Genomic DNA, 8,852 nt, shown 5'->3' with positions numbered 1-8,852 from the left:
AGGGTTGAAAGGCGATATATGTGAAAAGATTTGAATAAGCAGTCTCATTCTGCAACCCGCTAATTAAACCTTTGTTTTAACTTGACCTATGATATAGAGGGTTCCACGCAATGAAGAGGTGAGGTGCTAGTGAACAGAGCTCTTTTGTTCGTACAGCATAATATAGGGCTGCACTCAAAGACTGAAGACTGGGCCAACAGGACCAACCATATATACACTCAAGGTTCCCACCCCAGGAGGCTATTGGACCATTCAAACCAGCAGGGGACCCGTGATTGGAGGAGGACAGCAGGGATTTGAATCCTGCTGCCCATTGTCCCCAAGCTCAGCCTTCCAGGCTCCAATGAGCCAGGCAAGAACTCCATATATTGAACACACTTCAGATCACATATATAACATGACCTTTAATTGCATTTTCCACCTCTGGCTGCCCTCAGTGTTCGGGTACTTAGAAGGTTAGGTGCCTGCAAATCTGGGGAGGGGGCGGGGCGGACTGAAGTTTTGCTTATCCTTGTGTGGCAGTATTTCACCAAGCTGCATACTGAAATTTTTTTTTAAATTCTGATTCATGGACAAGTTGTGATTCCTGACTACTCAGCTGCTACGCAGCTACTACCCAGAAGAGTGCTATCAACTGATTCTCCTTAACCTGTGGGCTTTTTTTTTTTCTTGTTAGAATAATTTTATCTAAGGCGTCATTTACCCTGCAGTATAAAAGCTACTAGGGGTAGAAGGGAAACATTTATGCATGACATGATCCTGTGTAATGTGAGCCTCTGATGCCAAGAAAAAGAATTGAGTTCAGTCCGCCAAGAAACCTCAGTTAGTTGGAATTTTGTATGATCAGGCAGCGGGAGACTACAAGTCAGAGAAACAAGCAGAGATGGATAACGTACTATTGAGGCAACAGTATTAATTCACTCACCAAAAGGATTTTTAAAATGGAAAAAGCTTTGGCTTTACATTGCTGTTCCTCTATTTCTTTAGAAGAATTAAACTGATTCTCTTCTGTAGGACCTAGAACTGCTGCCAGTTCCATTTTCCATCGTCTTCATATATAGCTTTTTTGTATAGCACAAGTACCCTAGAGTATGATACCTGAAATTCTGTTTTGTTTCACTTTTTCAGTCTTCTGACAAGTATAAATTGCACTGAGTGGTCTGTTTCAGAGAGAACATTGCATAAGGAAGTGTGACCTGATTATTTCCTGGCCATTCATTTAGCTTTTCTTATTCTGAAACCTCAAATTTTCACAAGTAGATTCCCCCCACACAGAGTTTAACTGTTAGCTTTTTTAATTAGTTGCCAGAAGAACAGTTAGAAGTTGAATGTAAATGTTTTAGTAGTATCCCTATCACTGAGCCAATTCCTATATTTGAGAAGAGAGAATTGTGAAGAGAATTGTGTTCCCTAAAGAAATAGGAGCATGAAGCAAATAAATACCAAATATTGAAAAAGAACTAAAATATGAGGAGTTCCTTTCGTATTTCTTGGAGGAAAGTTAGCATGCCTTTGGAGTTCATCTCTGATTTTTTGGAAGGTGGTAAAAATTCAGGGGAAAACATACAAAAATGTCCATAATTAAGAATTGTTGTGGCGTACTTAGAATTGCTTTTTAAAAAACTGTTTCTCTTCCTGTACTTGTAACAGTAATTCGGCTTGTGGAAATATAGCAGATGAAGCTTTCCAGGCAGTGAGACCAGGTGAAGCTGCTCCATCCCAAGAAAAAGTTTCATCTGTTAAATTTCTGTGAGCCAAGAAGAGATGCTGTTAAAAATACAAGCAGGGCTGGTAATAAAAGTTGGAAACTTGACCACAGAGTAAGAATCATATGAAATCTAGGTAGGTAGCTAAGACATTAAAGGGTTGAAAACAAGCAAGATGAATGTACATGTGTGTTTGTGTCTTGAACGAACAATTAGGCCTATTAATTGGTTTTTGTCTAAGATTCTGAAAATACTTTGTATGCTGCAGCTTCACTGCCCAGATCCAGCAAAGAGTGCTATGTACACCAAAGTAGATTTCCATGAACATATCCCCAGAGGAGTTTATGCATAAGTTAGCACTACACATATGGTTACCCACTATAGTTCAAAAACTGGGATTGGGTAGACTCTGCACTTTTTAGTAAAACTACCATTGTGGAGATGCACTACTGAGGGGGAAGGGATGAGGGGAACAGTTCTGCTGTTCTTCCTTCCCCACCAGACTGCTAATCAAACAGCACTGGATGTATAATTAGATTTTAAGAATGCTTTTAATCCTTATGCCTGTAAACCTTTGACTGCTATGAAACAAAATGAAGAGAAATTGTGCTCATATAGAATTTTTCTCCTGGTCAGAAGGTAAAACAACTAAGCATGGGATACGAATGGGACTAAACAAATCAGAGATCAGACAACAAATGGCCCTGCAAGGACTATAAGAGAGGTGTCTCATTTTCCTCTCCCCTATTTCCTCTTTCTTCCCTCTCCTGGCAGCCTCTACAGCCTCTTCCCTTTCCCTGCTTCTTTCTCTCCTTCACACTCACCAGCCAACCTACCTTTTATCTGCCTATCTTCAGCTATATCTGTTATTATTAACAAAACTTATCCCACCTTTCTGCCCACACAAAGCTGCCAAGGCAACTAGCAATTTAAAACATACAAAACAAAATTACATTATAAAACCATTAAAATCCCCCTCAGGGTTGCCAGACCTCCCAGTGGAGGCAGGGCTTCCCCTATGCCAGGCCCTGCCCCTCAGCCACTGATCGGCTGGCCAGTAGGGACACTTACCTGGCGCAAGACAAACGCTCAGGCCTCATCGTTGGTGTTGCTCAGAAAGTGACATCACACTAGCAATGTACACATGACACTCTGGTATTTGGGCAAAAACTCTATGGTAGAAGCCAGTTTTACCATAGAGTTTTTAGCCAAATACCAGAGCTTCACCTGGACATTGCTGGTGTGATAATGTCACTTCCTGTGCAACACTGGTAATGAAGCCTGGGCCTTTCTTTTTCTCAGATAAGTCTCTCCCCCCCCCCCACTGCCCATTTGCTGCTGGTTGCCAGGAGGGACTTGGAAACCCTTCCCCCTCCTGAACATACATAATGAAAACAGTTAAAACACAAAGTTAAAATACATGCAAATAATTAACATATATGGTACAGGAGAAGGATGTTGGGGGGGAGGGCTGGATTTGACCCATGTGTGGGATGTATGGCCTATGGGCTGGACATTTGGTTATGCCAATAAAGTATTGTTGCCAATCCCCAGGTGGGGGCAGGGGATCCCCCAGTTTGGAGGCCCTCCCCCACTTCAGGGTCGTCAGAAAGCGGGGGGGGGGAGGGGAGGGAAATGTCTGCTGGGAACTCTATTATTCCCTATGGAGATTTATTCCTATAGAAAATCATGGCGAATTGATCCGCGGGTATCTGGGGCTCTGGGGGGGGGGCTGTTTTTTGGGGTAGAGGCACCAAATTTTCAGTATAATATCTAGTGCCTCTTCCCAAAATACCCCCCAAGTTTCAAAAAGATGGACCAGGGGGCCCAATTCTATGAGCCCCAAAAGAAGGTGTCCCTATCCTTCATTATTTCCTATGGAAGGAAAAAATTGAAAAGGTGTGCCGTCCCTTTAAATGTGATGGCCAGAACTCCCTTTGGAGTTCAATTATGCTTGTCACAGCCTTGATCTTGGCTCCACCCCTAATGTCTTCTGGCTCCACCCCCAAAGTCCCCAGATATTTCTTGAATTGGACTTGGCAACCCTACAATAAAGGTTTCTGGAACTGGGCTGGACATTTGACACCCCAGGATTAGCAGTCCTTCAGGTATGTTAGCTTATTGTTTATTTACTTCCTTTATACCCCACCTTTCTCCCCAGCGGGCACCCAAAGCAGCTTACATACTTCTTCCATACTCCATTTTATCCTCACAACACCACTGTTGTAGCAGTAGCGGACTGGGTCTAAAAATATTGGTTGCCAGGAGATAAAGAACTTCTATTATTAGGGTTTGTAGAATCTTTCGGGATCAAGTGCCGTGTTCTACTGGAGAAAGTTTTCCTACCAGACGTTTCGTTGTCAGCTGCGGAGAACATCCTCAGGAAGATTCTACAAACCCTAATGATGTTACCAGCCGTGAAAACCTGAAATCTTTGATAACTTCTGTTATATTGGAACTTCTATTATATTTTCAGGCTACTTAAATGGTCGTTAACATTTTTAACATATTGTCCAATATTTAAGAGGCCTGCTTCATCAGGGGCCCACTTGCCATTGGGCAAGCTGACACCCTGGCCAGTCCACCGACTATGAGGTACATTAGGCTGGAAGTATGTGTTTCTAGGTCAAGGTCACCCAGTGAGCTTCCAGGGGAGAGCAGGGATTCAGACTGGTGTCTCCCAGATGCTAGTGTGAAATTCTAACCGCTATACCACACTGGCTTTTGTGTGGTGACTGCTGCTGAACCGTAGCAAACCACCAGACCTGCCAGTGGCTGCCACTGGGCCTGGCCTTTAAGTCTTCTCTCAAAGGCCAAATCAGGCCTGGATAAGGGCTTTTCCTATCCCCTTTATGTATGTATGCATGTTATATTTATATCCCATCCATTCTATACAGACTCAAGGCGGCTAACAGCATAAAATAAACAGTAAACAAAAGCAATATTTAAACAATGAAACAATCAGATAAATGGCAACGGTGCTACTTCAGGCGGATCATATAATATTTTCTTTCTCGTGCACACATGTGCACACACATGCACACTTGACAGAAACAAAGGCTTAAAGACTGGTAATGCTATTGTAGCTGCCAAGCAAGTCCCACAATGGCCACTGTAGAGGGCATACGGATGGGGGGAGGGGGGGTTAACTTCCCATTTTTTTACAACTTCAGATTTTTTTGCAAATCTGGAGCTTTTCTCAGATTTGTAGACAGATCCATCTAGTCTGATCATGGCTCCAGTCTCCGGATTTAAGTATCCACAGTAGGGGTAGTGTTGAGAATTAGTTATATTGATGATATGCAAGTGTATGTACAAAAAAGTAGTGTACTGTAACTTACCTTGTAATTACAGTTGCCATTGGAGCATCCTGTCTGTATATCCCAAAGTCTTTGTATGTGTTGGCAACCTTGTTGGAAGATATTCTGTGTCCCAGGGGCACATGGTCTGGCCTTGGTGAACTGTAAACTCCCTGAGGTAGCTCCCTGTTAGCAGCAAATACTTCAAAGGAGGCCTCATCCTCTGCAGACAGAGTAGAAAAATAAGTATTTGAGGAAATTATGGGATCCTTTGTCTGCCCTCCCCCTTACTGGTCCCACTGGAGTGCCATTAACACTGGAGTGCCATTAACAACTGCTGCCCCTACTTCACAGGGGAAAAGTAGAAATTAATGCCCCTGAAGCTTACGAAAAATCCTCTAACTACGAATGCTGATTTTCACTGTCATGTGCGACTCTGAATCAGAGACATCAGCTGTTACCTAAGGGTTGTATCCAGGGCTTTTTTTGAACAGGAATGCACAGGTACCCAGTTTTGGCCGACTTGGCAGCAGGGGTGTGGCCTAATATGCAAATGAGTTCCTGCTGGGCTTTTCTACAAAAACACCCTGTGTGAAGTAATGGTGGCATCAGGGGGGTGCAGCCTAATATGCAAATGAGTTCCTGCTGGGCTTTTCCTACTAAAAAAGCCCTGGTTGTATCCACGTGAATAGTAGAGAAACCACCGGAAGCAATGAAATTTACACGTGAACGTGTATAAATGCTTAAACAAAACAAAACTACAGAACACTACACTGAGCTTTCAACACATGAAATTTCCCCACACAGTCTTTCAATAGCCTTGTGAATCAGCTTCCTTCGAGTAGACTCAGTTGTGGATGAACGCTTTTCTCCTCAGTGTCCGACTCCTAACAATGCAGAGAGTGAGGAAGGAACCACTTATGAAAGGACTCCTCATGGTTTCGATCACTTTATCAGTCTCCTCCTCCCGACGTTACATGGAGCCTCAGCTCATTTCTTTCAACATGGGTCTATGCATGCTCTCATCAGCTGCTGCCGGCTCTCTCTCTCTACTATTCACATTGATTACACTGGCTCCAGTTGTTTTAATCATTACTGGTTGTATCCACGCCTTTTTTAAAAAATCAGAAATGCCCAGGAACACAGTTCTGGCTGACTTGGCATCAGGGGAAGTGGCCTAATATGCAAATGAGTTCCTGCTGGGCTTTTTCTACAAAAAGGCCCTGTGTGAAACAATGGTGATGTCAGGGGGTGTGGCCTGATATGCAAGTGAGTTCCTCCTAGGCTTTTAATTTAAAAAAATACCCTGGTTGTATCTAATGGTCATTTTCCTTTGCTGGATGGTTACTTCTGTTGGCCAGCAAAGTTATTTTTGCCAATTCCTTCCCTCACCACACACACCCTATTTAGGCCACACTGTTCTTGAGGGTCTCCTGGATTCTAAGAGTGGAGAGTTTTGATGGTGGAGTGAGGTGGTCAGTGGGCTACTGCAGAATGTTACTGTTTTAGCAAAAGCAGTCTGAGAGTAAAGAACATGTAAGGTTCTCCTGCAAGAGGTATGGATGGAAAGGCAAATGGGGTATGTATTGGAGGCTTCAAGATGTCCTTCTAAATAGTAAATAGGTCTCAGCAAGATTAACATCTATTTTTCTACTCCTGTCTTTGAATGAGAAAGGCAGACAATAACTGAAATAAATAAATTGGTTTTATGAAGAAAACAAATTGCAGACTGTCAAATAAGATAGGACAAGCTTCTGTTACGCTGTGAGCACTAATCCAATAACCTATTTCAAGTGAGGAGAATATACTCATTAAGAAAACTATGATACCAAATTCAAACTCTGGGTGTGTCATAGACTGTTAATTCCAGTGCTCAATGCTTTGTCTTCTAGGGTATCAGTTTCACTTGTGTACTTTGCATGAGGGAAGATCTGTAACGGGGAGGGAGCCGACAATATATTGAGAAAGGGTGGGAATACATCCTCAAACCTTGCAAAGACCCTGTCATAATGAGATGTAAATGATCACAGCAATCTACCATCAAGATTCATTAAATCAGAAACGTGTAGCTCAAGGGCTTCCTACTGTTTGTGTTCTATTCAGGAAAATGTGAGATCCCCCCCCTCCCAAATATCTTTTTCAACAGGTTTTTACTTGTTTTATTCTTACACATCTTAAATAAAATCTTGAGAAAATTAAATGCTCTTTTCTCACAAAATATTGAATTGGAGTTTTTCAGATGGGCAGTGTTAAAGCTCTCCTTATCTAGGGAGGATTAATTTTATTGAAATATAATCCTTCCTTTATCCCGCTTCAGACATTCCTTTAATCTTCTGCAAAGTAGCATTAATGCCGTTTCTGGCCTTCATTATCATCTATATTATTAAGGAGCAGGCATGACTTCTCAAGCTGCAGCTGCTAAGGGTTATAACAACCCAGAGCATTCCTCTTCTGAGGTGCTGACAGTTAAAAAAACACAAAAATGTCATGTAAGTATGCTGCAATGTGGTATAACGCCACCACTTTAAGAACATAAGAGAAGCCATGTTGGATCACGCCAATGGCCCATCCAGTCCAACACTCCGTGTCACACAGTGGTAAAAAAGAGAAAAGAAACAGGTGCCATCAGGAGATCCATCAGTGGGGTCAGGACACCAGAAACCTTCCCACAGTTGCCCCCCCCCCCAGCACCAAGAATACAGAGCATCACTGCCCCAGAAAGAGAGTTCCAACAATATCCTGCAGCTAATAGCCACTGATGGACCCCTCTCTATATGTTTATCAAATCCCCTGTGGAAGCTGTCTATGCTTGTAGCCACCACCACCTCCTGCAGCAGTGAATTCCATGTGTTAATCACCCGAGTGCTCAGCAATTTCACTGAGTGTCCACGAGTTCTTGTATTGTGAGAAAGGGAGAAAAGTACTTCTTACTCTGCCTTCTCTATCCCATGAATAATCTTGTAAGCCTCTATCATATCACCCCTCAGTCTATGTTTTCCCAAGCACTTTAACCTTTCTTCATAGATCATCCCCTTTCAGCATGTAAACGTCATGTACTGGAGGATTCAAGATGTTCTTCTAAATAGTAAATAGTTCTAAGCAAGATAAAAAGTAGCCTTTGTGGCTATACCTGCTCTATCCTAGACTTCCATTGCTTTGCTCCCACTAAAAGTCTCTGTCTCTTCCCCTTTTTCTTTGAGCAAATATTTTCATATCCCATTCTAGGCTTGACTAAACTGCCCCCCCTCAAAAAAAAAATCTCTTCTACTTCAGGTTGCTATTAAAAGCAAATAACTGTTTTCCGTAATTGTTGTATGGTAGGCTGCTGTTAGAAGCACAGGAGCAGATGCAGTGAAATGTTGGCAACCTAATTCCCACATATATAGTATGCACATACGGTTTCCTTCATCTTCATAAGCGCACCAGAGCAGCTGCTCCTTCAAGGGATCGTGCAGCTTGCTGTGAAATTCAGAGACCTTTAGGAATACTCTATTTATGTCTGCGGCATCATCACAGCAGCAACTCAGTTTCTGATAAGTGACTAATGGTGGCAAGTTCAGAGAAGACCTTGTGGCAGCAGGTGAAATGGCACGTCTCGTCTTTCTAGTTTGCTGACAGGGTGCTGACAACTTCTGCAATGGCATCCTCTTGGAAGCTATTGCTCCTTTCTTTTTCACCTGAGCTTTGGACATTTAAGCCACGCCCCTAAGGGACAAAAACAGTCTTTTTTTAGTCCCTTCTTTTTACACCAGCCACAGACAGTTTGCCTCAATGGAGGGTAACTCTGTTTCCTAACCCCTACTGCTATGCAACCTAAATGTCACAAGAGCAGTGTGACATCACAACA

Source organism: Heteronotia binoei, chromosome 7 (genome assembly GCF_032191835.1).
Source record: "Heteronotia binoei isolate CCM8104 ecotype False Entrance Well chromosome 7, APGP_CSIRO_Hbin_v1, whole genome shotgun sequence".
NCBI lineage: Eukaryota > Metazoa > Chordata > Lepidosauria > Squamata > Gekkonidae > Heteronotia > Heteronotia binoei.
The sequence above is the reverse complement of the archived record's forward strand: the minus strand, read 5'-3'. Positions refer to the sequence as shown.